Here is a 16828-nt window from a genome sequence, read left to right as displayed (position 1 = left end):
TGTGGATTCAAGACCTAAATATAAAAGATAAAATTGTAAAACTCTCTGTTAGAAAAAAGCATTCAAAAAATGCTTCATGACTCTGTATTTGGCTATGATTTCATCTATATGAGACAAAAAGCACAGGCAAAAAAAGAAAGAAAAATACATTGGACTTCATTAAAAGTAAAAAAAAAAATTATATATCACAGAGACGTAAAAACTGAGTAAAAATACAGCCCACAGAATGGAAGAAAATAATTTTACATTAAATATATTGTAAAGGATTGATATCTAGAATATATCAAAAAACTTTTACAACTCGACAACAATAAAAAACCCGATTAATAATAGAGAAATAACTTGAATATCAACTTTTCTGCAAAGAAAATATACAAATGGATAATAAGCACATAAAAAGACACTTGCCATCACTAGCCATTAGGATAATGCAAATCAAAACCATAATGAGGTAACTTAGGCACATTAGAGTGACTATTATTAAAATAACAGAAAATTCTAAATATTGGAAAGGATATCTATATATATATCAAAACTGACGCGCATTGTTGAAATATTATCTGCTATGGAAAATAGTATGGTGATTCTAGTAATTCTATTTTTGGGTATGTACTTCAAATTATTGAAATCAGAGATACTAACAGATATTTGTACACTGATGGTAACAGCAGAATTATCCATAATAGCCAAAAGGTGTAAACAACTCAAATATCTATCAACCAATGAATGGATAAAAAAAACATGGTGCAATGGACTGGATGTTTGTGTTACCCCCAAATTTATGTGTTGAATCTCTAAAACCAAATGTGATGTTCTTTCTTAGAAGGTAGGACTTCTGAGAGATAATTAGGTCATGAGAGTAGAGCTCTCATAAATTGAATTAGTGATCTTACTAAAGTGACCAAAAAGAGCTCTCTAGTCCTCTTAGCTTCACATAAAGATGCAATTAGAAATTGGCTGTCTGCAACATAAAAGCGGGCCCTCGCCAGAACCTGATTACATTAGCACCTTAATCCCAAGTTTCTAGCATCTGGAACTATAAGAAATATATTTCTGATGTTTATAATACATCCAGTAGATAGTAATTTGTTATAGCAACATTATCTAAGACAGAATTTGGTACTAAGAAATGATAGTGCTGCTGCAACAAATACCAAAAACTATGAAAGTGGCTTTGGAAATGGGTAAGTGGTAGAGGCTTAGAGAGTTTAAGGTACACGGTAGAGAAAGCCTAGATTGCTGGTGAACAAAGTTTTAAAGGTAATTCTAATGAAAGCTCAGAAAGAAAAGAGGAAATGTGTAAAGAAGTTTCTATTTTCTGAGAGAATGCCTAAGTGATCATGAACAGAACGTTAGGAAAAATATGAAAACTAAAGGCTATTTTGATGAGGTCTCAGTCATAAATGAGAAACATATTATTGGAAACTGGAGGAAAAGTAATAGTTGTTTTTTAGTGGCAAATAACTTTGCTGAATTATGTTTGTGTTCTAGTATTTTGTGAAAGATAGTACTTGTGAGTGATGATATTGGGTATTTAGCTGAGGTGATCTCTAAGCAAAGTTTTGAAGAAGTGGTTTGGTTCCTCCTGACTACTTATAGTAAAACGTGAGGAGAGAGAAAGGAAGATGGAATTGTTAAGCAAAAAGAAACCAGAACTTAAAAATTTGGAAAATTCTCAGCCTATTCGTACTGCAAAAAAAAAAGAAAGAGAGAGAGAGAAAGAATATTTGGAAAGGAACACTAAGGTGTTGTCAAGCAATTGTTTGAAATATATATATGTGTGTGTGTATATATATATGTGTGTGTGTGTGTGTGTGTGTGTATATGAACCGTAGATTTAATAAATCACCTCAACAAAACCTAGGAATAATAATGGGATTATAGCAGCAGAAATCAGCAGAAATACTTTTAGTTAAGACTAAAGGGAACAGAGAAAATTGGACAAAATGAAGGAAGACCTTCAGACTTCTTAGACCTTGCAGGACTGGACTAAAAAACTATTTGTCTATAAGCACATTTTATCCTTTATGACAAGAGAAGGACCTGAACAGCATTCAGGGATCATCAGGGCTGCCACTCCCACTATATGCTAAGAGTGCACTATCCTTGCAGGGAGGGGAAGGGTTGCCTCCACCTTGATTTCAAAGTGTAAGACCAACACTCAGCAGAGTCATAGGGATGGGACCACTTGGTGTTGCCCTGATAGTATAACCCCTATCCTAATAGAGAACTACAGCGTTGATGGGTCCACAACAAAGTACATCAAATTAGAGACAGCTCTCTATCAATCTATGTGGGTGGCATTGCTATCCAGTGGGTCCAGAAGGCAGGACTGCTGCTCTACAGGGTCTGGAAGGTAAAGAATTGAGCCAGAGAGGATTATTTTTGAGACTTAATGTCTTACAGAGTTTGCCATACTAAGTGTTGGACTTGCTTGGAATCTGTCACCCCTTCCTTCTTCCCTATTTCTCATTTTTGGAATGGGAATGACTAATCAATGCCTGTTGTACCATTGTATTTTGGAAGCGTATACCTTGCTTGGTTTCATGGCTAGAGAGGAATTTTACCTCGGGCTGAATCATATCTTGAATCATACTCATATCTGATCTAAATATTTTGATGAGACTTTGAACTTTGATGAGACTTTTGGGCTTTAGAGTTGACACTGTAAAGAGTTAATACTTGAGATTTTTGGGAAGGAATAAATGTGTTTTACACATGAGAAAGGCATGTATTTGTGAGAAGGAGGCAAAGGTTGGGGTGCAATAAACTGAATATGTGTGTCCCCCCAAAAATGTATATGTTAAAATTCTAACCCTCAATGTAATGGTATCATTTCAGCTTTTGTGGAGCAATTAGGTCATGATGCTAGAGTCCTTATGAAAGGGATTAGTTCCCTCAAAACAGGAATTTCAGAGGGCAGTCTAGCCCTCTTTCTACCATGTGAAGATACAATGAGAAGTTGACTATCTGCAACCTGGAAGAGTGTCCTCACTACAATTCAACTATGGTGACACCTTGATCTGGAACTTATGGACTTCTGAACTGTGGGAAATAACCTTCTATTGTTTATAAATGACCTAGTTTATGGTGCTTTTTATAGAAGCCCAAACTCAACAAGACATGTGGTTTACACATATAATGGAATATTATTCAGTCTTAAAAAGAAATAAAATGTCAGTGTAGGCTACAACAGAAATTAACCTTAAAATATTGTGCTAAGTGAAAAATGCCAGACTTAAAATGGCAAACATTGTATAATTCTATGTATATGAGGTAGTCGTAAAAGTCAAATGCATACAAACAGAAAGTAGAATAGTGGTATACAAGAGTGGTAAACAAGAGAGGAGAGAATGGAGAGTTATAGTTCAATAGGCAGAATTTCAGTTTAAAATAAAGTTCTTGGATGTATAGTGGTGATGGCTGCACAATATGAATGTACTTAATGTCACTGAATTTTACATTTAAAAATTATCAAAATGGTGAATGTTATGTATATTTTACTATAATAAAAAATTTAAATATCTTGAGCAGACAAAATTTATCTAAGGCAAAAATAAAAACAAGAACAAGAAAAAAATAGATTGGTTTCCTGGAGGGTGGTGAAATTGACTAGGAAGGGGCATGTGGCAAAGTTGTGGGTTGATGGAAACATTTCATTTCATCATAGGCATTTACACTATTAAAAGGTTTATCAAAATTTTTTCTGTCATTATACATTTGTCAAAATTTATGTAATGTACAACACGAAGAGTTAACCCTAGTGTAAAAAGTGGACTTTAGCTAATAATAATGTATCAAAATTGTTTCATGGATTATAAAAATCAAACCACACCAATTCAAGTTGTTAATATTAATAAGATAAACTGTAATAGGAGGATATGTGGAAACCTTCCTTACATTCTGCTCAAATTTTCTAAAAACTTAAATTGCCCTGAAATGAATAAAAATATAATAATGTAAAACAAACCCATAAAATCTCTTTAAATTGTATCATTAATACATGTGCATATTTTCATAGCCAAATGCTTCCTCAAACAAATAAATAAATATTAAATTATGTTAAATATATGAATGCTGAGGTGGTTGGGAGAGAAGTGTACTGACATGTGCAACTTACTTTAAAATGCATAAAAAAGAACATGAACTGATGGATAGAGAGAAATGGAGAGAGGCAGAGATGTGATTAAAGCAAAAGGGGCAAATGTTAAATTGGAGAATCTAGGTGATGGATATGTGGATATTCACTGTATATTTTGTCAATCTTTTTGTATTGCTGAATATTTTCCTAAAAAAATTGTGTGAGGGGGAGTATTAATGCAAAAAAGTTTATATAGAAAGGCACTTGAATACTAAAGAAGATTACAGTTGAAAGACTAACACTACCCTATTTAAAGACTTCATATAAAGCTATAGTAATCAAGACAATGTGTTACTGGCAACATAATGGAAAAAATATCAACCGACTAGAATAGAAACCCAAGAAATAGAGTCACATAATGTAGTCAACTGATTTTTGACAAAGAACTTGAAGAAATTTAATAGAGAAAGAATAGATAGTATTTGTAACAAATTGTGCTGGGACAACCAAATACCAAATATTCAACCCCGCCCCCCACCACAAAAAAGTAATCTAAATACTTAGCATAAGCTTTACACAAAAATTAACTCTAATGGATTATGTACCTAAATGTAAAATAAAAATCTATGTAACTTCTGGAAGATAATATAGGGAAAAATCTAGATGACCTTGAATTTAGCAATAATTTTTAGATGCAATTCCAAAAGCATAATCCCTGAAAGAAAAATTTGATAAGCAATTCATTTCCAGCTGTGAAACAAGTACACCTAAGAATTGAACTTTAATTGGTAAAATTGTTTCCTACAGAGACGTAGGTTAAAAATTCTGACACTCCTCTCCAACAATAGGAAAAATGACCCCACCATCTGTCATTCATTTATTTGATTGCTTATTTCCAAGACACATGAATATTTTTTTTATCCGTTAGCCCAGTCAGAGATTGCCTCAGCTCCAGAGAGCCTCCTGTACACTCAACTCAACTCCATCTCAGAGTCTGCTTCCCAGGGAAACAAACCTGTAATAAAGTCTTACCATTAAAATGGTCATTATCATTAGTGTAAAATATCATTAAATTATTTTTTCTTCATCTTTGTGGGTTTCTTTTTTTATTTAAAAATATTGTTATTTTTGATCCAGGCTTAAGTAGTGACAGGATTATTCTACTACACTCTGAGGTGCAGGCAATATACCTTGGCTATTGTCATATTAAGCGGGATTTCTGGTGACGATGATAAAAAATGATGCATATATTTGATTACTTTGCATGTCTACACTAATACCCAGCTGTAAGGGTGGCAGAATATTGTCTTAGAAGATGTCATGGTAGTTTATCTCAATGAAGATGCAACCTAAAACTATTTTGTGTAGCAGGCTGCAGGTAAAATCATGTGTGTATAGTCTGTGAGGACATTCTCTTGTTTTTACATATCAGTAACTTGTTCTTCTCAAATACGATCACACCATCTGAGAGTTTAGAGCATTTTCTGATTAATCAACTACAGAGTAGAGGGTGATTTTGAAATCAGAAAATCCATATCTTCCTTCAAATACAACCTGGTTACATTGAGGTATGTCAAGATACCTTCTCTTGAAAAAGAAATGTTTCTTGAATAAGAAATTGATTTGGAAAAATTTAACAAGTGCAATAAGGCAAACACAATAAAATGAGGTATGTCTGGAGCCTCAATGTTCAAAATGTCTGCTAGATGAATCTAAAGACATAATAGCAGAAATGACTATAGGTACAAATTTTGCTGACAAGGCTATATGGCTATTTAAGTAGAAGGAAACTGGAAGTAGGAGCCACTGACATATTTTGATAGTCTGCACATATATCACATAAATTGAGCATAAAAATTGATGAAGTTAATCTATTCTGTTGAATGAAGATTTATTCATTATATTCTTTATTTCATCGTGGGTTGCTTTCTACAAAAATACTTAAAGGTCAGGAGTTCTAGTTCCTTCTATGCCTTTCTTTATCCAGGACGAAAACAAATTGAGCTGATAGGGATTTTGAAAATCTGATATTTGAATTGTCTTATCTGAATTACCTGTTAATCTCTTATTAAGTCTCTGGTCTAATCACTCTGGGATCCAGTTATTATGGTTGACTTGTTAACTGTTATTGGATGACTACATAATGTGATATAATAATTGATAGCTTGACAACCCAACTACAAAATGGTTTACCAAGTGGCGTCCAAAGTCGTGGTATACATTTTGTAAATTTTGGTCATGTGGTATGTAGATCGTTAGTAAAGTAGAACTTATGATTAAAATGAATGAAAGGATTAATTTTCTTAAAATTAAGTTTGCTTGTGTTTATAAGCACAGTGCTCCCAATCATACTCTCATTACCCAACACTAAATGATAGAGGATCTATGGTGCTATATAAAATTTTATATCTCTATTTGGTGCAATTTTTTAAATGTCAATATTTATTTTTTTAATAAAATATTATTCCAGTAAGTAGTAAAATAAGTCACTTGTTTTCTAAGTTTTCTATTCTTAAAATAAGCTTTGCTATTTCTTAATAAGAATTTATTATTGAGAGTTACTTGTATGTTTCCCTAAAAGAATGTCTGTTTCTCATCATCATTATTAGAACTGAACAATTTAGGGGCCCTTACTGTGGAAATGCATCAGTTCTAATTGTAATTAATGAACAAAAACATTCAAAATTCCATTTTGATGGAAGAAAAATAATTCTGATGACTACTGCTCAATGTCTTCTAGTTAAGTGTCTTAGATATGCTTAATTAAATGTGGCTGAAATGTTTCTGAATGGGAAGTAGCAACAGTTAAACTATTCACTGATATTCATGAAAATTCATCTGGAAGACATTCTGTTCCTAATAAATGAACAAACACATAGTTGCCAACATTTTTAGAGCACTAACTGCTTAAATTTTCAAAAATAATACTTATTTTTTAGGAAACATTATTCAACAAGCTCACCATTTAGAGATACCTTTTTTCCATAAATAGATTTATGTTTCATAAAATGAAATTATAATATACATTGTTTGCAGAAGTGTTCATTTATTATCACATATATATTTTCACGTTATTAAATATTCTACCTCACCATTTGAATGGCTATATGGTAGCTTATTGCATAGCTGTACATAAATTTATTTATTTATTTTACATATTTAAGTATTTTCTATTAAAAAATTACAGTATTATAAACAACATTGCAATATACATTCTCGAAGATAGAGCCATGATGAGTTCAATGTGATAAATTTCTAGAATCGGATTGCTCACTTGAAAAGGTGTATGTGATTTTAATATTATACAGACATGCACACACATACAATTAATAACCAAATCTCCAGGGAAGTTGTTAGCATTACACTCCCTTTAGATAAGAGAATGTCTACTTTCTCACTTCCTTCACATCACCAGGTTTTAACGTTCTCCTTAATCTTTACCAATTAGTTATTTTTAATTTTTCACTATTTTAATTGTAATTTTTTGGTTATTTGGAGTTGGTCTTTTTTGTGTTTATCAGTCATTTTTATTTATGTTTTTGTGAGTTAACCGTGAACACCCGTTTCCAATATTTTCTACTAAAATATTTATCATTTGAGTTGTTTCTCATTGAAATATTTAATCTAGAATGTATTTTTGTATAAGCTACATAACAGAAACTTAATTTGTCTCAAATTTATGACAAGTAATCTTTAATATGCAACTAAGATGTTTGCCTTAGTGAGTAAGAAACAAAATGCTTTATGTCATTATGGATATTTAAATAATATGAAATATGAAATGCAGTTTATTAAAGTGCCATTTTAGTTAATATGTAGTAAGGTCCATATCCTCCACTGCTTTTAAAATATCTTCCTACAATATCCCATCAACACTTTTAAATGACTGATACTATGCAGTTAATTCAATTTAAACTTCTCTAACCCAAGTAGGAGTTTATCATGTTACTGGCACAGAAATTTTTCTGTAATAGGACTTTTGCTAGTATTGCAAAATTAATCCTGGAATTACATTTACTTTGTACCTCCAAAAACCACACAGCTTCAATAATAATGCTGTAGTCATTGTGCCAAACAAAAACAAAAAGAATTAAAAAAAATAGTTTCTGAAAAGTTTTCACTGACATGCAAGCTGTCCAGAGCTAGATTGCTAATTTCAGTAACTTAATTCTGATGATTTTATCTTTTTTTTTTAATTTTTTTTTTTTGAGATGGAGTCTCGCTCTCACTCTGTCACCCAGGCTGGAGTGCAGTGCATTGATCTCTCTTCACTGCAATCTCCACCTCTCAGGTTCAAGCAATTCTCCTGCCTCAGCCTCCTGAGTAGCTGGGACTACAGGCGCGTGCCACTGCACCCGGGTAATTTTTTTTTTTGTATTTTTTGTATTTTTAGTAGAGACGGATTTTCACTGTGTTAACTAGGATGGTCTTGATCTCCTGATCTCGTGATCTGCCCGCTTCAGCCTCCCAAAATGATGGGATTACAGGCGTGAACCAATTCTGATGATTTTGTCTTAATGAAGTAAATGGTATGTCTTAGATTATGATATTTTACAAAAACTCCAAATGAATTAAATGGGATAGAAATTTGTGAAAAAGTTAGCTTTTGTTAGTATACTGCATGGTCTTGAATAGGATAGGATTTTAGCAAAATTGTCAAATTATTGGATAGATGATGCTTGCACTTTTTATTTTACTCTTACTACCATGATATTTTACAAACACTCCAAATGAATTAAATGGGATAGAAATTTGTGAAAAAGTTAGCTTTTGTTAGTATACTGCATGGCTTTGAATAGGATAGGATTTTAGCAAAATTGTCAAATTATTGGATAGATGATGCTTGCACTTTTTATTTTACTCTTTTATTACCATGACGGCTGATTTTGTAACAAATTGTGTAAAGCATACTCTTCCTGCAAAACCATAAGGAAGAGGTCTACCAAGTATAGTACTTACTTTTGAGATAAAAATAATACTAATATCAATAACAATGTTGTTGATTAAAAAATACTTGTAGAACCAACCATGTATTTCAAGAGTTAGAGGTGCTATAATAATATTTGTAGCATACAGTTTGAATAAAAAACTAAAAATGTTGCCAGGGTGCTAATTAACAAGTAGCTTATGGTTTCTCCACAAAAGATAGAGCCTAAGGGGTAAGACATTGTCAGAGGGTAAACATGTTCTGTTGAATCAACTAGTTAATGAAAGAGCTACGGTGACTCTTTTAAACAGGAGACATTTTCTGATCCAAGTATCTTTATATCATACATATCTCCAACGTGCCATATATGCTTAATGTTAAAATTCAATTTCCTTTGATAATTGGGAGGTAGTCAGGATTTTACATAAAATCAATTATATTCACCATGCAGAGAAAGTAATTTATTCCCCCAGTGCTGTTTTGCTCTAGTCAATGAAAATATTTGCATATAGAATGAAACAATGCATTCAAGTTTAAATGTGTATTTGATGTTGCCACTTTGAGAGAAGTTACACCTTAATTCAATTGTATATATGAATTTGGGTTTACAGATGTAAATTCTAAAGAAAAAGTCTTTTAAAAATATTTTATATCCAACATTTCTAGTTATCTTAAACATGTAGGTGAATGTGACAAGCAAACGTTAAGGAGAGCCCATTGAGCTCCAGCTCCTTATGTCCACATTCTAATATAACTTTTTGTTTGTTAGCAGAACCTGTGACTTTCACCTAACAAACAGAGAATGGTGAGGTGCTGGTATGTCATGCCTGTAATTGTATTGCATTTTGTAATTCTCTGTGTTGCTAACAGACTTGCTTTCTCCCTGTGTTGCTGCTTTTAAAGAAGCAAGCTGCCATGAACTCTAAAATTGCAAGGAAGTGTATTTTTACAATAATATGAAGTAGGTTGAAAGCAGTTCTTTCCCGCATCAAGGCTCTGATAAATACTCATCCTGGGCTGACACCATGATTTCCAGCCCTGTGAGACCCCAGTGAGACATCCCAGATAAGCCATGTTGGAGAGACTAGACCACAGAAAGCATGCAATAATAAATGTGTCTTGTCTTAAGCTTCTTAGTTTATGATAATTTGTTATACAGCATAGAAAACTAATACTGTGGGTCTGGTGCTTGTTAGCTAGCATATATTGAATATATAGATCACTATGACAAATAATGGAGTATTTGGGGGAATAAAGGTATTTTGGTTAAAAGTGCTTTCTAAAAGGAATAGCTGTCTTGTGAAAAAATATTTCCTAATTAATCACTTAAAATTTTTAATTGACAGAATTTCTTTATTTTCTTCTCTGCATAGCAGGAAAACAAAGTTTTAACACCTACCTACAGCATAATTTTAACTTCTTAAACTTATTTTGATAAATATTGCCTTTCAGAGATCATTATACCTTCACGAGATATTTTAAAAGATTATTCTCAACCATTTAAATGTAAACTCCAGTGGCTTTTGTAAGAATCACACAGCATTTTAAAATATAAATAAATGTAGGACACAAATGATTGTATATATTTTTTAAAAGTATATGAAGGCGAGTTTTAAGAATATTCAAGTCACATGCTTCATGAATAAAAACTTCAAAAAACAAAAACAAACTGTACTCTGTAAAATTATAAAATAATGAATTTACTGTTAGTAGTTTTATAAAACACACTGCACATTCAATTACATGTTGTCATGATTTTGAAATATTTTCAAAGGCAATGTATGAGTCACATAAGAAATCACTTTTCATACTTAAATCTTATTTTTATTCAGCAATGGTGCTATCCAGCTTATCAGTTTCTATTCCTTATCTATTTCTATTCTTCCTTCTCTATTTCTATTTCTGACACCCTAACTGTTAAAAAAAATTGTATATAATCTCAGAAGGAAAACGTTTGTCATGATTAAAAGAAGTATAATGATGTTGGAAGACAACTGCAACAAAAGAGAGATTCCTTTAATACTGTCAATATCATCAAAATAATTGTATTAATAAAATACATTGCTCATGTGTTTTAACATTAAGCTTAAAGTTATATTAAATCACATTTTTATCTCATATAATATTTTAGTATCTCCATGAAGTAGTTTTAGTACTATCCCCATTGTATACTTGAGAAAACCATGCATTTCCTGATGTTTCAGTGCAGGAAAACATATCTGATTGAAATGCTGGTGTTCAAAATGCCCTTACAGAATTATATCCACAATATCACAACCACCGCTAAATTTATTTCATTGTAACTGGCAAAATTATCTTAAGTGGAGAGTTATTTGGTTTCAATTTAATTTAACTTAAATCTCAGCTAGCTCATTTACTGACTGTGACTTTGAGTAAAAGCAATAACAACAACAAAAATGTTTGCAGAGTACTTCCAGGCACTGCTCTAAGTGCTTTACGTATGTTAACTCAGTCTTCACAACAAACACGTAAAATACCGTATATATTTTTCGTCATCTTCATTTTGTAGATGAGAAACTGACACACAGTGGAGTTAAGTAATTTGTTCAATGTGATAAATCCAATAAAGAACAGAAATTTGACTTCTGTCTAACTCCAAAAGCTATTGTAATTTAAGATTATGCTCTATCACTGTGGACCTTAATTATCTCAACTACAAGATTTGGATGACAATTCTCCATAAACTATTTAAGGATAGGGGCCATATCTTCAAAATAGTAGTTTGAACACTGATAGTAATTTTACTCGACCTTAAAATAGTAAGTGTTGCCCTTCAGAGAGGAAAAAGATAGAAGGCAGAGAAGCTTCAAGAGGGTACAGGCAGCACCTCCTCAGGATTAGGAACAGAAAGCTTAGTCGCCACATGCTAAAGATCTGACAGCAGATATATTGCCTAGAGAGAAATTCTGAGAGGGAGAGAGATGTAAAAATGTTGACTTATCAATGCTTAACTGAACCTGCTACATCTTCTTGCAGTTAACAATTTCCATTTTCATTTCTAGGGGTGATTTGGTTGGTGAGTAGGATATCAACAAAGTATTCTGTACTACAAAAGAAGAGCATAGTGCTTCAGAAATCCTAATGTAAAAATATGCCTTCTCCCATCTTTTAAACAAATTATGATTTTGCGTTCCTCTCAGCCAAAAAGCAGTCTCCTTTCTGCTGGATTCCTTAGTAGAATGTTGATAAGAGCTCCATAAAATACTTGATTGAAGAATTACCAGAAAGATGACTTTGTACCCATTGTAAATATGGGAAAATATTTTTTAAAATTGAGATTTCTGCCTTTCTTCCTAGTATGGTCACAACCCTCAGCCCACTCAGGATAATAGCAACAACAGATGTATTGAACATTGGAAAAAAGTGTATGAGGGTAAAACAACACATGTCTATGAATTATAGATAGTCCAGGACAAGTCCTCCTACAGTCCAAGGACCAGATTATAGCTGGAAATGCAGCATAATTTTAACTTCTTAAACTTACGCAGCTAGAAACAATCAATTGACAAATTAGATCCCATTTGTCCATTTTGGCTTTTGTTGCCATTTCTTTTGGTGTTTTAGTCATGGAGTCTTTGCCCATGCCTATGTCCTGAATGGTATTGCCTAAGTTTTCTTCTAGGGATTTTATGGTTTTAGGTCTTATATTTAAGTCTTTAATCCATCTTGAGTTAATTTTTGTATAAGGTGTAAGCAAGGGGTCCAGTTTCAGTTGTCTGCATATGGGTAGCCAGTTTTCCCAACACCATTTATTAAATAGGGAATCCTTTCCCCATTGCTTGTCTTTGTCAGGTTTGCCAAAGATCAGATGGTTGTAGATGTGTGGCATTATTTCTGAGAACTTCTTTCTTTTCCATTGGTCTATATATCTGTTTTGGTACCAGTACCATGCTGTTTTGATTACTGTAGCCTTGTAGTATAGTTTGAAGTCAGGTAGCATGATGCCTCCAGCTTTGTTCTTCTTGCTTAGGATTGTCTTGGCTATGTGGGCTCTTTTCCAGTTCCATATGAAATTTAAAGTAGGTTTTTCCAATTCTGTGAAGAAAGTCAATGGTAGCTTGATAGGGATAACATTGAACCTTTAAATTATTTTGGGCAGCATGGTGATTTTCATGATATTGATTCTTCCTATCCATGAGCATGGAATGTTTTTCCATTTTTTTGTGTCCTCTCTTAATTCCTTGAGCAGTGGTTTGCAGTTCCCCTTGAAGAGGTCCTTAACATCTCTGGTAAGTTCTATTCCTAGGTATTTTATTGTCTTTGTAGCAATGATGAATGGGAGTTCACTCATGGATGGCTCTTTGTTTATCTACTATTGATGTATAGGAATGCTTGTGATATTTGCACATTGATTTTTTATCCTGAGACTTTGCTGAAGTTGCTTATCAGCTTAAGGAGATTTTGGGCTGAGACAATGGGGTTTTCTAAATATACAATCATGTTATCTGCAAACAGAGACAATTTGACTTCCTCTCTTCCTATTTGAATATCTTTATTTCCTTCTTTTGCCTGATTGCCCTGGCCAGAACTTCCAATACTATGTTGAATAGGAATGGTGAGAGACGGCATCTTTGTCTTGCGGTGTTTTTTAAAGGGAATGCTTCCAGCTTTTTCCCAATCCGTATGATATTGACTTTGGGTTTGTCATAAATAGCTCTTATTATTTTGAGATATGTTCTAGCAATACCTAGTTTATTGAGAGTTTTTAGTATGAAGGGGTGTTGAATTGTATAGAAGGTCTTTTGTGCATCTCTTGATATAATTATGTGGCTTTTGTCGTTGGTTCTGTTTATGTGATGGATTACATTTATTGCTTTGCATATGTTGAACGAGCCTTGCATCCCAGGCATGAAGCTAACTTGATCATGGTGGATAAGCTTTTTGATGTGCTGCTGTATTTGGTTTAACAGTATTTTATTGAGGATTTTTGCATCAATGTTCATCAGGGATATTGGCTTGAATTTTTCTTTATTTGTTGTGTCTCTGCCAGGTTTTGGTATCAGGATGATGCTGGCCTCATAAAATGAGTTTGGGAGGAGTCTCTCTTTTTCTATTGTTTGGAATAGTTTCAGAAGGAATGGTACTAGCTCCTCTTTGTACCTCTGGTAGAATTTGGCTGTGAATCCATCTGGTCCTGGGCTTTTCTTGGTTGGTAGGCTATTGATTACTGCCTCAATTTCAGAACTTATTATTGGTCTATTCAGGGATTTGACTTCTTCCTGGCTTAGTCTTGGGAGGGTGTATGTGTCTAGGAATTTATCCATTTCTTCTAGGTGTTCTAGTTTATTTGCATAGAGGTGTTTATAGTATTCTCTGATGATAGTTTGTATTTCTGTGGGATCATTGGCCATATCCCCTTTAACATTTTTTATTGGGTCTATTTGATTCTTAGAGTAGAGATGTTTTTCAAGGATGATGCCAATAATGACCCACAGTGGCCTGAGGAATAGCTAATTTTTGCAAAATTTTGCTATGTTGGATTTTCTATAGGCCATACAGAAGTGGATATCATGAGTCATGCTACACAGGCTATTTTTTAAATACTGGAGAAATCCTGGTTGCCCCAGAACTGTACACTGGTTGGAATGAAGACTACATTTGGTGTTGATGTAACCATCCAGTAAATTGTTCTTGCTGGTATTATTGATAATGATTTTTGGGGACTCTGGCCATCAGGAGATTGAAGCCAACAGAAAGACAAACTGTTGTATTGCAAACTCAAAGAAGTAAATTTTCAAGGGCTCCAAATGGTAAAAAAAAAAAAAAAAAAAAAAAAATTTGAATGGGTTGCAGAGAGAATTGTCACTTTAAAAAAATCAGAAGGCCTATGGAAATTTTGGAATTCCATGTGAACTTTGAGTAACATCCACACATAATGGACCAGATGAAACTCTGAAGAGTAAAGCTGAATATGAAGGGAATAGCATTTATACTGTATTTGTGGTAGTGGCAAGTGGAAAAAATGGTTTGGGACCAGTAATGTATGGCAGCTCTACATATCCAGTCATTAGCTGTGTTCTTCTTACACTAGTCTGGAGAACTTAGGATGTGTGATCTTCTCTTCAACTACCCAGTGGTCCCAGTGGTCTTGCCTGTTAAACCATATTTTCTCCAGAAGGATCAGCTCATATTGCTGCTCAGATATTTGGAATAAATAAGCATTAGGCATGAGGAGAACTGCAAGGAATCATTTTGAACACATGGATTCTCTTGAAGCAGGCCCACAAGAAAATCAGAGAATGTAATTTATAAGAAAGAACATCATTGTATTTCTTATAGAGAAAAGTATAAATTTCTAATTTAGCTACAAAAAAATCAAGCAAGATAAAAAGGTGATTTTAAATTGGAGAACACAAATGAAATGCATTAGTGAATAAATGCTTCTCTAGCTCCATATTAATAAATATGAACACCCAATTCCTAAAAAAAGAAAATATTCTATATGGGTATTTCATTTATCACAGTGTCTGTATTAGTCCATTCTCATGCTACTATCAAGAACTGCTGGGGAATGGGTAATTTATAAAGGAAAGAGGTTTAATTAACTCACAATTTCACATGGCTGGGGAGGCCTCAGGAAACTTACAATCATAGTGGAAAGAGAGGCAAACATGCCTTCTTTATATGATGGCAGAAAGGAGAAGTGCATAGCAAAAGAGGGATAAGTCTATTATAAAACCACCAGATCTTGTGAGAACTCACTCATTCTCATGAGAACAGCATGAGGGTAACTGCACCAATGATTCAGTTACATTCCACTGGGTCCCTCCCACAACACATGGGGATTATAGGATTACAACTTAAGATGAGATTTTTGGGTGGATGCCGCCAAACCAAATCATTCTGCCCCTGGTGCCTCCCATATCTCATGTCCTCACATTTTAAAACACAATCATGTCTTTCCATCAGTCCCCCAAAGTCTTAACTCATTCCAGCACTAACCCAAAAGGTCAAGTCCAAGATCTCATCTAAGACAAGGCAAGTCCCTTCCACCTATTAGCCTTTAACATGAAAAGGAAGTTAGTTACTTCCTACATACAATGGGGGTACAGGCATTGGGTAAATACATCCATTCCAAACCGTAGTAATTAGCAAAAACAGAAGGGGCTACAAGCTCCATGCAAGTCCTAAATCCAGTAGGGCAATTATTAAAACTTCAAGTTCCAAAATGATCTCCTTCAACTTCATGTCTCACATCTGATGCAGGAGGTGGGCTCCCAAGGCCTTGAACAACTTCATCCTGTGGTTTTGCAGGGTGCAGGCCCCCCCTGGAAGCTTTCATAGGCTGGCATTGAGTGTCTGTGGCTTTTCCAGGTGCAAGGTACAAGCTTTTGGTGTATCTATCATTCTGGGGTCTGGAGGACAGTGGCCCAGTTGGGACTCTGTGTGGGGACTCCAACCCCACATTCCCCTTCCACACTGCCTTACCAGAGGTTCTCCATGAGGGCTCCACCTCTGCAACAAACTTCTGCTTGGACATCCAGGAATTTCCATACATGCTCTGAAATCTAGGTGGAGGTTCCCAAACCTCAATTTTTGACTTCTGTGCACCCACAGGCCCAATATCACGTACAAGCTGCCAAGGCTTTGGGCTTACACACTTTGAAGCAACAGTCAGAGCTGTATGTTGGCCCCTTTTAGCCATGGCTGAGATGCAGGGCACCAAGTATCAAGACTGTACAAAGCATCAAGGCCCTGGGCCTGGCCCATAAAACCATTTTTTCCTCCTAGGCCTCTGGGCCTGTGATAGACGGGGCTTCTGTGAAGATCTCTGACATGCCCCGGAGACATTATCCCCA

At 34.2% G+C, this 16828-nt stretch overlaps 1 pseudogene; it reads left to right on the top strand.

The window, feature by feature from the left end:
* The window catches only part of LOC112130736 (bifunctional phosphoribosylaminoimidazole carboxylase/phosphoribosylaminoimidazole succinocarboxamide synthetase-like), a 30654-nt pseudogene extending 15373 nt beyond the window's left edge, over positions 1 to 15281 (top strand).
* The last annotated feature ends 1547 nt before the right edge of the window (positions 15282 to 16828 follow it).

Source organism: Pongo abelii, chromosome X (genome assembly GCF_028885655.2).
Source record: "Pongo abelii isolate AG06213 chromosome X, NHGRI_mPonAbe1-v2.0_pri, whole genome shotgun sequence".
NCBI classification, from domain to species: domain Eukaryota; kingdom Metazoa; phylum Chordata; class Mammalia; order Primates; family Hominidae; genus Pongo; species Pongo abelii.
The sequence above is the reverse complement of the archived record's forward strand: the minus strand, read 5'-3'. Positions and strand labels throughout refer to the sequence as shown.